General features: G+C 44.3%; 1 protein-coding gene and 1 pseudogene across 1 annotated transcript in view; both read right to left on the bottom strand.

Annotated features, from left to right (window-relative positions):
• Positions 1–2,436: 2,436 nt before the first annotated feature.
• Positions 2,437–2,549, bottom strand: LOC113596447 (uncharacterized; annotated as a pseudogene).
• An 11,165-nt stretch (positions 2,550–13,714) lies between these two features.
• The window catches only part of MAPK1 (mitogen-activated protein kinase 1), a 108,985-nt gene continuing 104,378 nt past the window's right edge, over positions 13,715–18,321 (bottom strand). Inside the window, exon 9 of the mRNA XM_027049667.2 lies at positions 13,715–17,634. The gene's annotated coding sequence lies outside the window, so the exon portion shown is untranslated. The remainder of the gene's footprint in view (positions 17,635–18,321) is intronic.

Raw genomic sequence — 18,321 nt, 5'->3', positions numbered from 1 at the left:
CTCTGCACCCACAGTGTGAGCCTGACATAGGGCTCAAACTCACAAACTGGGAGATCGTGACCTGCACTGAAATCAAGTCAGACACTTAAACACCCACCCAGGCACCCCTGCGTTCTAATTTTTAACCTTGGTAATATATATTTAACATAAAGTTTACCCTCTTAAACCAGAGAGTGTGGGTTTTTAACAGGATCCCAGTGATGGTGATGCAATGGGTCTGTGACCCACATTTTGCACAGCAGCCTTTTTAGAGCCTTTCTTTGTACCAGGTGTCCTGAAATCAGCAAGCCACACAGTGTGCTTTCCAGGAACTTCTTGGCAAGTGGACAAGAGAAGGAGCAATGTCATTTCAGAGGAGTGGACAGAAAACTGATTCACAAATGTGGCTGGGATTTGCATGTTGGAGGATCGAAGCATTGGGGTGAGGGGTGGTAACGTGAAGACTCTAATTGCTGTATTGTCTTACAAGTTTGTCAGGCCATTCCCTAAAGTCGGGTGTGGAGGCAATTCTTTTTGGTATTTCAGGTAGTGTTGGTACAAACACCTTTGTCCAGGTGGCTGCTCTCCCTCGGATTATTGTCTAGGGGGAAAAAAACCCCAGTAATGGAATTACTGAGTCAAAACACATCTGATTGGCTCCAGTCACATTTACTAGATTCCATTGTATTTATTTCCAGCACTAATAGCAATGCCAAAGGGCACATTTCCTTACAACTTCACAACGTTTGGCTTTTATAATTTTGCTTTCACTAAAAACAAATGAGCAGACAAACCAAAAAAAAAACCAAAACACACACACACACACACACACACACACACACACACACACACAGAAGGTAGGGTATGCACAAAATGGCACTTGATCTTTAATTTGGTAATTTCTATTTTCATTTTTTTAAAGTTTATTTATTTATTTTGAGAGTGAGAGAGAGAATGAGCACAGGGGAAGGGCAGAGAGAGAGGGATAGAATCCCAAGCAGGCTCCATGCTGTCAGTGCCTAGCTGGATGTTGGGCTTGATCCCATGAACCATGAGATCATGACCTGAGCCAAAATCAAGAGGCAGATGCTTAACCAACTGAGCACTTAGGTGCCCCTAGTAATTTCTATTTTCTAATGGCACTGGATGCTTTTCTTCATATAAGTAGATAATATTCTTTGATTGACTATCAGTTGGGAATGAGGCAAGGTGTTTATACTTTCGTACTTTTATGCTTTTTTTTTACATTTTGGAAAATAGATTTTATTATTGGTCACCCATGGCAGATGTGCCCCAGGCTCCTGTGGTTACCCTCCACTGTTTACATTCATCTGTGTTAAAATCAGATGCAGAGATCTTTCTTAACAGTTTTCTCCAACCACACTTGCTGAGTGTCTGTCCTTCCAGAAACACTTGCTAGAAAGGCATTGGGCAGCAAGCATAAAAATAAGAATGGCCTTCGAGTTTAGCTTCAACATGTAGAGAACCTGCAATCATCGCTCCTGCCCTCAAAACAAGAAAAAAGCTGAAATAACTGAAAATATATATATATATATATATATATATATATATATATATATATATATATATTTTGTTTGTTTGTTTGTTTTTGTTTTTGAAAGAGAGAGAGAACATGAACCGGGGAGGAACAGGGAAAGGAAGACAGAGGATCTGAAGCAGGCTCTGCACTGACAACAGAGAACCTGATGGGGGGCTTGAACTCACAAACTGTGATATCATGACCTGAGCTGAAGTCAGATGCTTAACCAACTAAGCCACCCAAGTGCCCCTAAGGACTTTTCTTAGATCCATCAGTGAATTGAGGTCATGGGACAACACCCCATCCCAAAAACTGTAGAGACATTAAAGACAGAGTATCACAACTTATCAGTAGCAGAAGCCACTGGAACCAGGAACTGGTAGGAACACCTCTGTGACCCCTTAAATGGTAATGTCAATGAAATGCTGGAGGCTGAGTGTGGATGAGCTTGAGAATTAAAATCTCACCCTTAAGAGAACCATTCTAATATGGGTGGGTGGGTGGGGGGCATTTTTATGGGTTTTACCTCCAAGGAGTCCCACCAGGTTCTCACAGTGAATGAAGATCAGAGCAAAATTCTTTTGTGTATCACACAGGGGGAGGGGGAAATATAACCATCTGAAATATGCCCTGATTGTTCATTGTCCATCAAAAAAAGTCCAGCCAGCAAGGAAGACAACTTCCTCAGAGCCTCATCCAACACAGGGGAATGGATAACCCTAACCCCAGCCCCTTGTAGCCTTTGTCTTACCCTAACAGGGCAAAAATCCCAGAGAAGCAGCACTTGCAAGGATCATGGGCCAGGCCACAGGCCCACTAGGAGACAAACCTAATCATACGATCCTGGGACACTTCCCCTCCCTCCATGCCTTCCTGCACCATTAACAGGGCTCCTGCATACTAGAGGATTACAGCTGAAAAAGCTGCAAGGCTGATTCATCATGAATTGGTGTGTCATCCTTGTGCAGGGGCCATACTCATTTTCTCTGTATCGTTCTAATTTCCATATATGTGCGGCCCAAGTGAGCACCACTGCAAGGCTGGTTCTTTTTCTTTCCTTTTCCTTTTCCTTTTCCTTTTCCTTTTTTTCCTTTCCCTTTCCTTTCCTTTCCTTTTTTTAAAGGCTGGTCCTTTTGAAGAAGGAGTCTTTAGGGAAACCCAAGGACAACAGGGGAAACATAAACAAGTACAGGAGAGGAAATTGCAGCCTCTGAGCCTCACTCCAAGCCAGAAAAACATAAAAACCTCTCATTAAAATGTTGTCTATCTCAGTTCTATTACCCAATATATGTCTGACATTTAACAACAACAAAAAAATTGCATGCTAAAGGAAAGGCACCGTCTGAAGAGAAAAAGTAGGCATCAGAACCACGCTTGGCTACAGCAGAGATGTTGGCATTACTGGACAGGAAATTTAGAGATTTTATTTTTGGGGGCACCTGAGTGGAGTTGGTTGAGCATCTGACTTCAGCTCAGGTTGATCTTGTGGTTTATGGGTTCAAGCCCCGCATTGGGCTTTGTGCTGACAGTGCGGAGCCGGCTTTGGAGTCTCTGTCTCCCTCTCTCTCTGCCCTCACCTGCTCTTGAGTGCTCTAAAAAATGAATACACATTATGGGGCACCTGTGTGGCTCAGTCAGTTAGGCATCCAACTTTGGCTCAGGTCATGATCCTGTTCATGATCTGGTTCATGAGTTCGAGCCCCGTGTTGGGCTCTGTGCTGACAGCTTTAAAAAAAAAATTTTTTTTTAATGAGTAAACATTAAAAAAAATTTAAAGATTTTATTTTTTAAGTAATCTCTACATCCAACATGGGCTTGAACCCCAAGATTAAGAGTTGCATGCTCTTCCAACTGAGCCAGCCAGGCACCCCCCTCCCCCCCCTTGGACAGGGAATTTAAAAAAACTCTGGTTAATATGCTAAGGGCTGTCATGGAAAAAGTGGGCCACATGTAAAATTAGATGGATAGTGTAAGCAGAGAGATGGAAACTCTAAGAAAACAACAAAAGGAAATGCTAGGGAAAAAAATGAACAGAAATGGAGAATGGCTTTGGTGGGCACATAGGTGGAAAAAAAATCAGTAAGCTTGAAGATATGTCACTAGAAATTTTCCAAACTGAAATGCAAAGAGAAAAATAAAAATAAAAAAAGAAAAGTAACAGAATGTTCAAGAACCACAGGACAATTATAAAAGATGTCACATATACAAAATAGGAATTCCGGGAAGAAGACAGGAACAGAAGATTATACTTAAAGTGTAATGGCTGGGACTCACTGCCCATGTCCTGTGAGGTCAGTGGTGGCAGACATGTGGCTCAGAGGCCCAGGCACCCACGGCAGCAGCTCTGGGCTGGGTGAGCACCCTGTCACTGTTGGGGATGGGCCCAGTATAGCCAGCACCCCTTCATAGGCACCAGCCTCGGAGTGCTGCATCAGTGAGTGTGTCCTGGCACCAGGCACTCTGGGCTTGGTGGCTGAACCACTGTAAACCCCAGATATGTTCCCAACTTCTGGTGGTATGGCCGATGTGCTCACAACTCATGGACACCTGAGCAGCATCCACCATGGCTATCCAGGAATGGGTGGCTGAACAGAATTGGAGCATGTAACCCAAACCCAGTGGGCATTCTGGGCCCCTTCTCTGCACAAGCACACTATGGATGCATCACAGGAACAGGACACAGAAAGGGACAGATATAGCCACAGAAGCTACAGGTGGAAGCCTGAGTTCCCTTAGCCAGAGGTAAGCCTGGCCATCTAGCCAGGCATCACAGCCCCTAAGCAACAGTGAGCTTTTGTCCTCAGCACAGAAATGAGTTCTCCATAAGTGACATAAGTCATTTACAAAGTAGTATTTGTGGCAAACTCATTTTTGCAATAACATAAGTGCTGGGAGGGGCGCTGTCTGGCTCAGTCAGTGGAGCGTGCAATCCTTGATCTCCAGGTTGTGAGTTCAAACATGTTGGGTGTAGAGGTTACTTAAAAATAAAATCTTAAAAAAAAAAAAGTGCTAAGAAAAACAGAGTGGGGCCCTGGCTTCCCAGAAAGCCATGTGGGTGCACTGGTGTGTCTCCATCATGGAAAAACACAAAAACAAACAAAAAAAAACCCCAAACAACAAACTGAGAATATTCCAAAAATTTTTTTTAATTTTTTAAAATATTTATTTATTTTTGAGACAGAGAGAGACACAGCATGAGCAGGGAAGGGGCAGAGAGAGAAGGAGACACAGAATGTGAAGCAGGCTCCAGGCTCTGAGCTGTCAGCACAGAGCCCGATGCAGGGCTTGAACTCACGAACTGTGAGATCGTGACCTGAGCTGAAGTCGGACGCTTAACCGACTGAGCCACCCAGGTGCCCCAAGAATATTCCAAAATTAATGACAGAAACCAAATCACAAATTCAGGAATCTTAGACACCACCAATCAGGATAAATATAAAAAACACTCCACCTAGGCATATGATATTCAAACTGCAGAAAACCAAAGACAAAGAGACAATCTTGAAAGAAGCTAGAGGAAAAAAACAAAAATATAAAAGCAGCTCACCTATACAGAAATAAGGATGGAAACCACTTCATATTTCTTGTCTGAAATCATGCAAGCAAGGAGGGAGTAGAATATTTAAAATTTTTTTTTTCAACGTTTTTAATTTATTTTTGGGACAGAGAGAGACAGAGCATGAACGGGGGAGGGGCAGAGAGAGAGGGAGACACAGAATCGGAAACAGGCTCCAGGCTCCGAGCCATCAGCCCAGAGCCTGACGCGGGGCTTGAACTCACAGACCGCGAGATCATGACCTGGCTGAAGTCGGACGCTTAACCGACTGCGCCACCCAGGCGCCCTGGGAGTAGAATATTTTAAAAGGCTTATGTAGATCTGGGATTCTGACCTATACAATTTTCCTTTTTTCTAAATAATTTTTTTCTTTGTAAAAATTTTTAATGTTTATTTGTTTGAGAGAAAGAGAGAGAGAAAGAGAGAGAGAGAGAGAGAGAGAGAGAACATGAGTATGCAAGTGGGGGAGGGGAAGAATGAGAGAGAGACACAGAATCCAAAGCAGGCTCCAGGCTCCAAGCTCTCAGCACAAAGGCTGATGTGGGGCTCGAACTCATGAGCTATGAGATCATACTGTGAGATCATGCCCTGAGATGAAGTCGGATGTTAATCAACTGAGCCACCCAGGCGCCCCTGAAGAATCTCTTTTAACATTTCTTGCAAAGCAGGTCTCCTGGCAACAAATTCCTTCCATTTAAAAATTTTCATTTTTAAAAAATATTTTTAAAAATTTATTTATTTTGAGAAAGAGAAAGAGAGAGGGAGAGAACAATGTGGGGCTTTGAACTCATAAACTCTGAGATCATAACCTGAGCCAAAGTGGATGCTTAACTGAGCCACTCAGCCGCCCCAATTTTTTTTTAAGTAACCTCTATATCCAGCGTGGGGCTCAAACTCATGACCCTGAGATCAAAAGTAGCATGCTCTACTGGTAGCCACTCTGATGCCCTGAATTCCTTTAGCTTTTGCCTAAGAAAGTATTTCTCTATTTTTGAAGGATACTTTCACTAGATACAAAATTCTAGATTGGTGTTTTTTTCTCTTTCAATATGTTTAATAGGAGTAGTGTGAGGAGACACCCTTGCCTTGTGCTTGGGGACACATGTAGCTTCTCATCATTAACAATGTTACCTATAGATTTTGTTGTTCTTGTTGATCATTTAATTGAAGTATAGTTGACACATACCTACAGGTTTTTTGTAGATATTCTTTGTCAAGTTGGGAAAGGTCCCCTTTATTCCTACTTTGCTGAGTCTTTATGATGAAAGGTGTTGGATTTTGTTAAATGTTTCTTCTGCATCTATTGATATGATCATGTGATTTTTCTTTTTTAGCTTGTTGATATGATGGATTACCTTAATTGATTTCCTAATGTTGAACTAGCCTTGCATGCCTGAAATACATCCCACCTGGACATGAGTATGCAATTCTTTTTTTAAAAGATTTATTAAGATTTTTCTTCATGTTTATTTGGAGGGAGGGAGGGAGGGAGGGAGGGAGGGAGAGAGAGAGAGAGAGAGAGAGAAAGAGAGAGACAGAGAGAGAGAATGAATGAGTGGGGAAGGGGCAGAGAAAGAGGGAGGGAATCCCAAGCAGGCCCCATGCCGTCAGCGCAGAGCCCTGCATAGGGCTCCAACCCATGAACCATGACATCATGACCTGAGCCAAAACCAAGAGTTGGATGCTTACCTGAATGAACCGCTCAGCTGCTCTTTTTTTTTATTTTAGAGACAGACAGAGCATGAACAGGGGTAAGGGGCAAAAGGAAGGAGAGAGGGAGGGGCACTTAGGTGGCTCAGTTGGTTAAGCATCTGACTTCAGCTCAGGTCATGATCTCAGTTTGAGTTCGAGCCCTGCCTTGGGCTCTGTGCTGACAGCTCAGAGCCTGGGGCCTGCTTCAGATTCTGTGTCTCACTCTCTCTCTGCCCCTCCCCTGCTCATGCTCTGTCTCTCTCTGTCTCAAAAAAAAAAAAAAAAAAAAAAAGGAGAGAGAGAGGGAATTGCAAGCAGGCTCCACACTTACCATGGAGCCTGACATAGGGCTTGATCCCATGACCCTGGGATCATGGCCTGAGCCAAAATCAAGACTCAGACGTTCACCTGACTGAGCCACCCAGGTGCCTTTAAATATTTTATTTTTATAATTTTTTTAATGTTTATTTTTGAAAGAGAGAGAAAGATAGAGTGTGAGCAGGGGAGGGCAGAGGGGGAGACATAGAACCCGAAGCAGGCCCAAGGCTCCAAGCTGTCAGCAGAGCCCAACGTGGAGCTTGAACCCACAAACCATGAGATCGTGATCTAGAGCCGAAGTCTGACACTTACCGATTGAGCCACCCAGGCACTCCTTAAAGATTTTAAGTCATCTCTATACACAACGTGGGACTTGAACTCACAACCCTGAGATCAAGAGTTGCATTCTCCACCAAGCCAGCTAGGCGACCCTATAATATTGTAGGATTTGATCTAATATTCTGTTGAATATTTCTGCATCTATGGCCATGAAAGATATTGATTTGTAGTTTCTTCTTTTGCAGTATCTTTATCTGATTTTGGTACATTAGGATAATGCTGGCCTCAATAGAACCAGGTGCATTCCCTCTATTTTCTGAGGAGACTGTAATAGAGAATTCCTATCATTTCTTCCTTAAAATATGTCTGGTGCAATCATACACCACTGGGTAGGTACTATCCAAATGAGTTGCAACTTATGTCCACACAAAACCCTGCACATGACATTTTATAGCAACTTTATTCATAGTTGCCCCAAACGGGAAGCAACCAAGATGCTCTTCATAGGTGAATGGGCAAACTATGGTATATCCATACAATGGAATATTATTTGGTGATGAAAAGAAATGTGCTGTTGTAAACAGAGAGGACAGTGGTGGTTACCAAGGGCTAGGAGGTGAGAGAAATGGAGAGATGCTTGTCAAAAGGTACAAGCCCTCACTTATAAGATGAAGGAGTTCTGGGGATGTAGTACACAGCATGACGACTATAGTTACTGTGTTGTATACTTGAGACTAAGAGATTTTAAGTGTTTCCATCACACACACACACACACACACACACACACACACACACACAAAAGGTAACTGTGTGAGGTTGATGGATGTATTAACCTGAGAGTGGGGATTATTCCATGAAGTAATTGTATTTTGAATTATCATGTTGTACACATTACACACATACACACACACACAATTTTGCCAATTAAATCTCAATAAAGCTGGAGGAAGAATGAGCTATCAAGTCATAAACAGACATTAAGTGGACTTCAATGCACATTGCTAAATGAAAGAGGCCAATTCTGTATATTTTCAATTACAGGATATTCTGGAAAAAGCAGAACTATGGAGATTACAGAGCAAAAAGATCTGTGGTTGCCAGCAGTGAGGGGGAGGGGAAAGGGGAATAGGTATACTGAAGGGAGAGGGGGTACATGGAGCTCTGTGTGCTAGCTGCAGTTATTCTGTCCATCCAAAACAAATAAAAACAATAAAGTCTACTAAAAAAAAAAAAAAATAAGGGAAAGAGCAAGAGGGACTGAGTGGCCAGATTTGAAGGAGACAAGCTCTCAGGAGATGCGGGGGTCAGGAAGTGACTAAGCTGGTTTGAGAACCATCAGTGAGAGATACAGGTGCCCCATGATCCAAGAGGATTCTGGCAGTGGTAAATTAACTGCTTTCCAGATTTAATGCATGGATTAGAGTCCTGGGGAGCAAAATGCAGTTGTAAATAAAGCCCAAGTTCTACTTTTTGCACAGAGTAAACATAAGTAAGCAGCACTGTCTGCAGCCTTCCCAGTCATGGATATGGCATCTTCCACGCAATGTTTTCTAACTGTAATGGTTGCCCTTCTCCAGCTGACAGAGTAACACAAAGTATTAAACGTCTTGAGACCTGTCAACTGCATTTTAGAAATTCCTCTATGTACCAGGAGTGCTACATGAATCTGGTGGACAGTAGGACTATCAGCCTGAGTGGTGAGATGCTTTATGGGAAGGACTTCACGTCTCTGCTGTGAGGCCTTGGGCCTGTGGTCTCAGGCCTTTCCTCTATCCTCCAGTTTGTAATAACACCGGGTGGGCACACACAGCAAATTCACCCTCGGGGCTGGGTGCAGAGGGCCGAGCCTGGAAGGACGTGGGGTCAGTGGGCTGGAGCAGTTCGCAGGGAGCAAGATCAGGGCCTTCTGCACAAGGGAGATCACTGTGACCTGATTCCTGAGGCCTGTGGCTTCTGTTAAGGTGTGATGGAGGCAGGGACATGGTGTCAAGGACCAGAGTGGAGGGGGCTCCCTTAGGGGCCTGGTGAGGCCCCCCAGAATCAGAAATGGATACCTGTTACCTCCAAGGAAAAACAAACCCAAAGCTCAACCAACAAAAAAGGAAAAGGGGAAGGAGAGCACTGGTGCAGAACCTGCTGCAGGCACAGGACACCTGAGTCCTGGGAGTCACTGGGAGGCAGGTGCTGCCACCCCAGTTCTCAGCAGAGACTGAGAGCCCACATGGCTTTGCCTGAAGCCCCTTGGCTACCCAGCAGTGGGGATGAGTTCAGGGCATTTCTGATAGCAGCCACTTGGGTGGTGGTAGGCACATCTGCCTTCCTTTGGGGAGCTCCTCTTGCTGGGGGAGACCTGTATTCTCCCATCTCAGGTGGGGCATGCCACCTTGATGACAGCATGCACTTACATTCAGACAGGGGAGCTTGCACACACATGCAGCCTCATCTATAGCACATGGGAAACACAGGGGGGTGTGAGGGGGTGTCTGGGCTGGCTTGGTGGGCTCCCTGCAGCCCCAGGCCAGTGCAGCCGCACACCACACTTGGGGAGGGAGTCAGCTATCAAATGGTGTCTCCACTGTCTGCTGAGTCTCATGGCCACATCTGAGAAAGGGGAAGACATGCTTGGAGTCTGACTTGTTCTTACAGACAAAATTAAATCTTAAATTGGGGGCACCTGGGTGGCTCAGTTGGTTAAGGAACTGACTCCTGGTTTTGGCTCAGGTCATGATCTCATGGTTCATGAGTTTGAGCCCTGGGTGGGGCTCTGTGCTGGCAGTGAAGAGCCTGCTTGGGATTCTCTGCCCCTCCCCCCACTTGTGCATATGCACACACACATTCTCTCCCAAAATAAACAAACATTAAAAAAAAAAAAATCTTAAATTGGATAGAATTCAACCAGGGGTGGCCCCTGCCTCTCCCTCGCAGAGTTCTGGTTCACAGTCCTGGGAGTGGCGCCAGAAATGAATGCACATGTGCCCGTGTTCACCTTTGAGAGAAAACAGTACAGAACAGGGGCTGAGGCATCCTGTTTCCTCTTCTGTCATGACATCTTCGTCTTTGTCCTTCTGATTTCACTAAAATACTTGGCCTCACTCACCTGCATATTGCTGGCAGTAGCTACTTGTCTTTTTGGGGACTAAACTCTGGCAGCCTGGGTCCTCCTGTGACTCTTCCTGGTCCTGTGCTCCCCGCCAGGCACCGTCCTGGCCTTCCAGGGGCCCAAAGGGCAAACACTATCCCCGTGGTACTATTCTAAGGCCAGTAATCACTGATGTGCGACTCCCTCCTTTTTGAAACCTGCTTTGGTCCAGCATCTCTTCTAACCAAGATATATTCAGAGCCAACGCAGCTCATTACAGCTTTACGGACTTTTCCATCTAGCAATAATGGTGCCTCTTCTAATGCTGCGCGACTTGGCGCCTCTCATTCTTGTTTGCTCTCCTTTAAGCACTTGGCACATTTGTAGTTTTTACTTTAGAAATAATTTAATGCCTGTCTTCACTGCCATGGGATGGGCACCATGAGGGCAGCTCTGCTTGTTTTGTTCTCTGCAATACTCACTGCGTGCAGTTGAGTGCCTGACACTCGCCCGAGCTGAGCCCAGCGCCAGCCCTGGCTTTGTTCCCTGCTGCCTTACAAGCTCATCTTTCTTATCTACTGCCCCACCCCAACCTTATTTGTACTTCCATCGTGATCTTAATTTTCCTATACTTCCAAACCAGGATAGTCTTACCGAACCCACCTGCTGGACACTTCTGCCGGAAACTCTTAAGCTGTGGGTCCACCCCCGACCACTGTGACATGCTGTCACCCAGGGCCTTGTTCTATTTCTTTGGTTCCGGCCTTTTGCAGTACTTGCTCCATTTTTGAATCCTCTAGGGCAGAAGCATGATGCTACTCATGGCAGGGTGACAGGTAAGGTGCTGGGTAGCCCCACCCTTGCTTACTTATAGGCGAATTGTACTGATTTCACAAAAGGGCTCTGGTGATTAAGATATTTGAAACTCACTGCTGTGTGGGATGTGTGCACACAGCAAAAATTCAAAAGCAATTAAAAAATCAATCCCCATTCCCATCCCTGCTTTGCTTGCACTAGTGCCCTTCTCCCCACCCTGGGTAGTTGGCTCAATCTCAGAAACTCCACATTTTCTAGGCTATAGAGCCAGCTGGCTCCCCAAGGAATGGGAATACTTTAGTGTGAAGTAGTGGCAAAGAAGGAAGTAAAGGCACTGTCCAGGGTTTAGAAGGGAAAAAAGGGGAGCAGAGATTTCTGGGAGTGGTAATGGGGCCACTGGTCTCTCACTCTCCAAGGCAGTTTGTCATCCTGGTGACCCTCTGCAAGCAGACAGTCAGCTTATGTGCCCATGCTGCAAGTCTGCAGCAGAACTCCCACCAGTGCTTGGGCCCCAAACCTTTGGCCTTGTGTTCCATGTGCCCCGGGGCCCCTACACATCTCCTGTCCCCTCCTTCCCACCTGAGATGTGCCCTCCCAGTCCTGCCACCATTTCCATAGCTGATAAGAGGCTTTGTCACCTTTTGGTCTTACTAAAAAAGGGGCGATGGCTTCCCTGCTCCTCTGGCCAAGAAATGAAAAGAGAAAAGCATCTTTACACCCAACACGTGATGGATCTTGTGTTCCTATCACCCCAGCCTCCTTGGGCCTCTGTTTTGCCCAACCCTGCAAAGCCAGCTAATGACACCACTGCACAGGGAAGAACATCCAAACCCCATGGATCGGTACTTCACGACAGACTTATGGGCATCATCTCAATCAGGGCCTCGCAGAGATAGGCATTCTGCTCATTTCCACTTCTCGTGCTGGCTCTCCTTTATTCTTGGCAGAGACCGTTTCCCACTTCACCTGAAAAAGACCTGTGGGGCACAACCTCATTACATTTCCTCCTCTACCTTTTCTTCAAAGGACTTTTGTCTTCAGCTTTCGTTGTGCCAGGCTCAGAGAAAGAGCCCCTTGTGCTGTGTCCTACTTGACCCACCCCTTACCTGGCTCTCAGCCCTGTGAAGTCCAGCAACATTGTCTGCCTACCCCTCCTCAGACTCAAATATGGTCAAGCCCGTCACCTATGAAAACCCTTCTCCTCACACTCCCTTGTGGACACACCCAATCCCTCTCCCTCCTGAACACTTGAGGTTTCAGGTGGGTCTGCACCTGCCTCCACCTGCTCTGTAACTCTGTGACCTGAGCTTGGCTTCTGCTCTTCTCAGAGAGCTGCTCTGTGGCCACTGGTCAGCTCTAAATGCTCTGGTTCTGATTAAATACAGAGAACCAACCAAGATGTAAGTCTGTGCTGCCAACTGGAATGGCTGCACTACTGCTAAGGTAAGGAGCTCATCATAATTAATGCAGAAAAAAACATGATTATTAATAACTTGTGCTGAATAAGAAAGATGATTATAATTGATTTCTGTAGGATGTGGACAACAACAAAGGGTGTTAATCTCTCAAAGGCAAAATGAATGTAATTCTATAAGTGTTTCAAATACCTATCAATTTAGGTGAGATCAGCTCACTTCCCTGAAGAAAATTTCAGACAGGTGCTCCCCTCTCAGGTGAACAGAAAGCAGTTAGTTCGGTTAGCAGACATCTTAGTGCTACCTTACAACAAACAAACAAACAAACAAACAAACAAACAATTAAATAAATAAAGCATTTAGGAAGATCTTCCATTTACTGTTTGTTTTGAGGTACTGGGCTAGAAACTTAAAATATATTTGTATAATCTTTAGACATGCAAGGTTCCACTTTACAATCAAAGGTCTGAGCATACAGGCTGAAGCACAGAGCAGAACAATGACTGGCCCAAAGTCAGCTGCAGTTATAAGCAGAGGGCAGGTTTTGAACCCAGATTTACGGGCCCAAAGCCTGTGTTCCTTCTATACCACCAATCCAGAAAAATTTCCAGTGTTTCTGTCCTGTAAATAAGTCACTGTATGATGCCCTAAATTGAGAAGAACCAAATGTCCGAGAGTCCCTAATACACTCATGACATCTTGATCTGAAAAAAGAGGCTGCCAAGGACACCTGCCGTGGCGGCAGTGGCTGAAGTGCAGGAAGACGAGAAGAGATGCACATGGGTGCTGTGTCAGGACTCCCAGCACTGCCATCTTACCCCCTCTATAGCCAAATGTCTGAAGAAGAATCTGGAAAACCCGATAGAGTGCTAAAATCCCACTGACCTCCAGAGCACCAGCTTATGGTTCTATCACTGATTACTGTAAGCAAAGTCAAAATATGAACACACTTACTTGGGGAGGCATTGTAATAAAGGCCTAGACGACTTCATATTTTCACATATGAAATTCCAAGTAAACTATACATGCACAGTACTATGTTATTTTGGTAACACAGGGACACAATTTAATGATTCTAATTTTTTTTGTAGTTTTTTTTTTTTTACAAGTCAGGTGCCATAAACATTCAAATAATCCATCTTTTAAAAAGTACGTTTACAACATCAAAAGAATTAAGATGAAATATAAACCTTTCTACTTACAATTTTTATACAGATTAACCAAATCACAAATACCACAAATAAATGTTAAACTGTAACAATATAATGAATAAACATTCAGATTCTTAATAAAATCTTCCTTTAACATTTTTTTTAACTTACCATTATACTAAATAATCTATGCAGAGTTTTGGGGTACAATACCAAGAAGGCACCAACAGTACAAAGCAGATACAAAGCAGTTTCAGAACTTTCTCGAGTGCTCTACACGCATAAACAGCACAAAAAAGGCAACGAGCTTCAGGTAAACCTGGTGCAACCCCAGAGAATTCCTTCTGGATTCTCAGTCGTTTCCAATCCATGATGCTGAGCTGGATTACAGTGAGAGAAACCACATATCTACTGTTACATGCTTCTCATCTGCACTATAGGAGTTATCACATTTCAAACACCAGCAGGACAATTTTAAAGCATAAATGCTTTAAAAATGTATAAGCAAAAGGATTACTCAGATTTTCAAAACCACTACATTTACAAAAATATTTCCCTTAAACTTGGGATTGCTCCAAAACATTGATTTACAAATATAAAAGTATTATGGAAGGACCCAAAGCATGTGTGCATATGTATGTGTGTATTAACATACCGTTTACCATACTATATAAAAGTTACCAATTTAAAAACCATATTAACATATAAGCAAATAAAGGTAAAACAGTCTCCTCTGAATGGTCTGAACATTATGTGGCATGTGGCGTGGGCAGTATACCTGGGTGACTCCTTACGTAGATCGAACCACTGACGAGCCATGTGTGGCACCAAAAGCTGACAGGACCCTACACGCCCATCGCCTATGCCTGCAGCAGCAGAACTGTGGACATACCATACACTGTGTACTGCACACAAACACCACGATATTCTTCTACCCATGCATCAAAATGGTCTGCATGTCTCCATTAGCTCTGAAGACTTGTGTCAGCAGAGTCATGAGTTCGATCGAATTCATTCCACTGGCTTAGTTATTTTGTTTCCTACTAAATGAAAAGATTGGAATGTTTCAACAGGAATTTTTTGCTTGCTTTTTAGACACCAAAAAAAAAGCCCTAAGTCTGAAAGTTTATTTGAGCTTACTAAGAATGGAGGCATTGTCACCAGTATGAATTTGGATACCTAATCAGGACATTTTTAGAGATGTTAAGAGGATCCAAATGATGAGCCTATCACACATAATAGCTAGTACTTTTCACAGGTACCTTGATTAGGACAATTCTCTGACCTGTTAAGCCAAGCTTGGCATGATTAAAACAGCACACAACTTACAGCTACAGTGTTGCTGGAACGCAGTTAGTGGTTTCATGCCAATGTGACTCCACAGTACCGTGGAGGGGATGGGAAAGCCCACAGTCCTCAAGTATTAGTAACCAAGGCTATGGCTTTCTGGTTAGAGGACTGCAGATTTACCTCCTAAAAATACTAACATTCCATTTAAAAAGTACAAAGAAAAAGAGTAGGAAAACTGTCAATGCTCCTTTTAAAATGGAAACTGACTCATCAATGTCTCAGGTAACAGTCAAACCTCTATCCTCTCAGTGCCCTGCAGACCTTTCCATGGCAGCTGAGCATGAAGTGAAAAACCACGTACTTTTGGGCAAGAATCTAGATGCGGTTCTGATCTCTGAGGCGGAGTCTGCCATCCTTTGTTAGCCCGTGACGTGTGAGCACCAGCACCCTGGGCCAGGTGGTGTGGGCCAAGTGACACCGGGCAAAGCTTCCCAGCACCCGGCTGTGCCCAGCAGGAGGCTTGGGGCACACAGGCAGGCCCTCTTTAGAAAGAACCAGAGATTCCAAACTGAGATGTCTGGGCTTCTTCATCAGAGTTTGACAGTATTTTAGACCTATGATTTGAGTAAAGAAACACGTCAGAGTTGATTCTCTGCTGTGCAAAGGGAAACTAGGACCCTACAAAAATGCCTTCTAAATCATTTTATGTAAACCAGTGTTGGGGCAGTGCCCGCATGGGAAGGGGAGGCCCACAAGCATTTCTGCTCCAAGCACAAACTGAAGCTGACTGTCCATTTGGACACGCTGATCCAGAGGAAATCAACACTGAATCTTAACATGAATATGAAGATCGAAGATGTACATTTATTTCCATGAATTACAAGTGCATTTCTGTTCATATTAGCAGGCAGTCTTTATATAACCCATTCTCCATTGCTGTCAAAAATCAAACAAGAAAAAAAGGACAGCTGAGAAATAAGAAGCTAAAAATAGAATTAGTTTTCCTAAGTGATCTGCTGGATAGCATTTTCCGTGGAACACAAACTCAGAGGTAACAATAAATTTTTCGTTTCAATCATAGGCATGTGGCACTTGGACAGTCATCTCTGCACAGAAAGCTGTAACAGTCATGCGAGGGTACAGTAATTATTGAACAAGGCAAATTTCTCACCACAGAGAGCAGTGGGGGAGTCAAGAGGAGGCACCGCACTGGGACAGAACACCAAGTCAACGCCACAGTGTGCAGTGGCAGGAACAAATACTTAAAGAGATCAATATAATATGGGATAGAGCTCCAAACATGATTTAGTGCTAGCTTTTTCTCATGGTCTTAGCTCAGCAGTATCAGAAACATTTGAGAGGACTTGATGACAGAACAGTGCTTCACGTCATGAGCTCATGAAGGCTTTATTACAAATTGTTATATCGTAGGTTGAAAAATGAACTTGAGATGCTGACATGCTGTAGGAGGAAAAAGAATTGTACACTTTCTCATTTAAAGACGCAGGGCTCCTCTCTAAATCCTGAGGCATTGAATGTGGTTACACTGGATGTGGCACACCACTTGACGTAGCTTGGGGTATACGTACACCTGTGTGTGGAGCTCTGCCCCGTGACAGAGGCTGGTGTGGCCTGCTGGCTGCTTCTCCAGACACTTTCCTTAGCACCCTGCTGTGACCTGTGTACATCTCTCACTAAATGCCGAGTGCAGCTGCCACTTTAAATCGTTCTGCATAAGCCTTGGAAACAGTACTGCAGATAACACATTTTGGCAAGTGTTATACCTCTGTAAATGGTACAAGTAATCACAATAAATCTACAGAGTGAGGCTGCTGGATGCAGTACTTCTTTCTTTTAGAAAAATGATTGAGTTTCCTAAAAGCTGGGCAAATAGCACAGACCTTAAATATGTTAGTGACTAACATGATATGAGAAAAGACAAGGGCAAGCGCCCCCAAAGATTCCCGAGACGGGAGCACTCACCGCAGGCTGCAACGTCATCCCAGGTGTTTCCACACACTCCTGCTCTGGGGACATGCTTACGGTGAAAAGTGCAAATAAGGGGCTGTCACTGACTTAAAGTGCCCTAGGTAGTAGCCTTCCCTATCATAAAGTGAGATGCCAGTGACGAGAGCCAATTTGGAAAGAACTATCTCTGGTGTGACTGCATGGGTCAGCAGGGCGTCACCTAGGAAGGATTCAGAAGAGGGAGGAACCACTGCATCTTTCAAACCAGAAAGTGATTAGTGACTAAAGCAACAGTAAGCAGTAGGTGCACTGAAAGTACATACTGCCACAGGTCACCGGTGGGTGACACACACAGGGATGCCAGGAACAGTTCTCTGGACTGAAGGAATTCTTTGAAAGCATAAAAGCCACAACTACCAGAAACCGCCCCTCCGAACGGCTCAAAGGAGTCAAGGTGGATAAGCCAAGACGGGCTGGAGACAGAACCGGGGTCAAGAACTGGGAAGAACAACACCGATGTCTGAGCACATCCAGTCCTCTGAGCCCTTGTCCTGTTGAAAAACAAACAAGCAAGTCTATGAGTTAAGAATGACCCACATTAAAACAACATTAGCAGCAGCATTAGGAAAATGGAGAAGTGAAAAGAATGAACATCATTACAAAAACTGGAAAAGTGAAGAAAAAGAAAAAAAAAAAGCAAAGGAAAAAGCACTCCTGCAATAAGGTCGTTTCACCTGGAACCACTCAGCCTATGCACCACAGGGCAGCTCCTAAGGGGCAGGCTCTGCCTTCAGTCTGTGGGCGTCTCTTCTCGGACACTTCAGAGGACATTTCTGTGACACTCACAGGGAACACACATGCATCCACCCCATGTTCCCAAGATGCCTTTTATTAACTGTGATACCCACCACTCCTATGGTCAAAACCAGAATCTGAAGGTCTTTGTAAAGAACACACATTTATGCAAAATGCTTGTCTGCTGCCTCCTATTCTATTTTTTTTTTTTAAAGTAATCTCTATGCCCAAAGTGGGGCTCAAACTCACAACTGTGAGATCAAGAGTTAAGTGCTTCACTGACTGAGCCAGCCAGGCACCCCTGCTGCCTCCTATTCTTACCAAGTTTCTTTTCCTCTCTAGATGACCAGGTAGGACAGAATCAACCACACAGCGTCAAGTGTGTTGTTTTAATGGTCAAGTTTCCGCTGACTGTTGACAAAACAAGACTAAAATGAAGTGCT

The sequence above is a fragment of the Acinonyx jubatus genome, chromosome D3 (genome assembly GCF_027475565.1).
Source record: "Acinonyx jubatus isolate Ajub_Pintada_27869175 chromosome D3, VMU_Ajub_asm_v1.0, whole genome shotgun sequence".
Classification (NCBI taxonomy): domain Eukaryota; kingdom Metazoa; phylum Chordata; class Mammalia; order Carnivora; family Felidae; genus Acinonyx; species Acinonyx jubatus.
The sequence above is the reverse complement of the archived record's forward strand: the minus strand, read 5'-3'. Positions and strand labels throughout refer to the sequence as shown.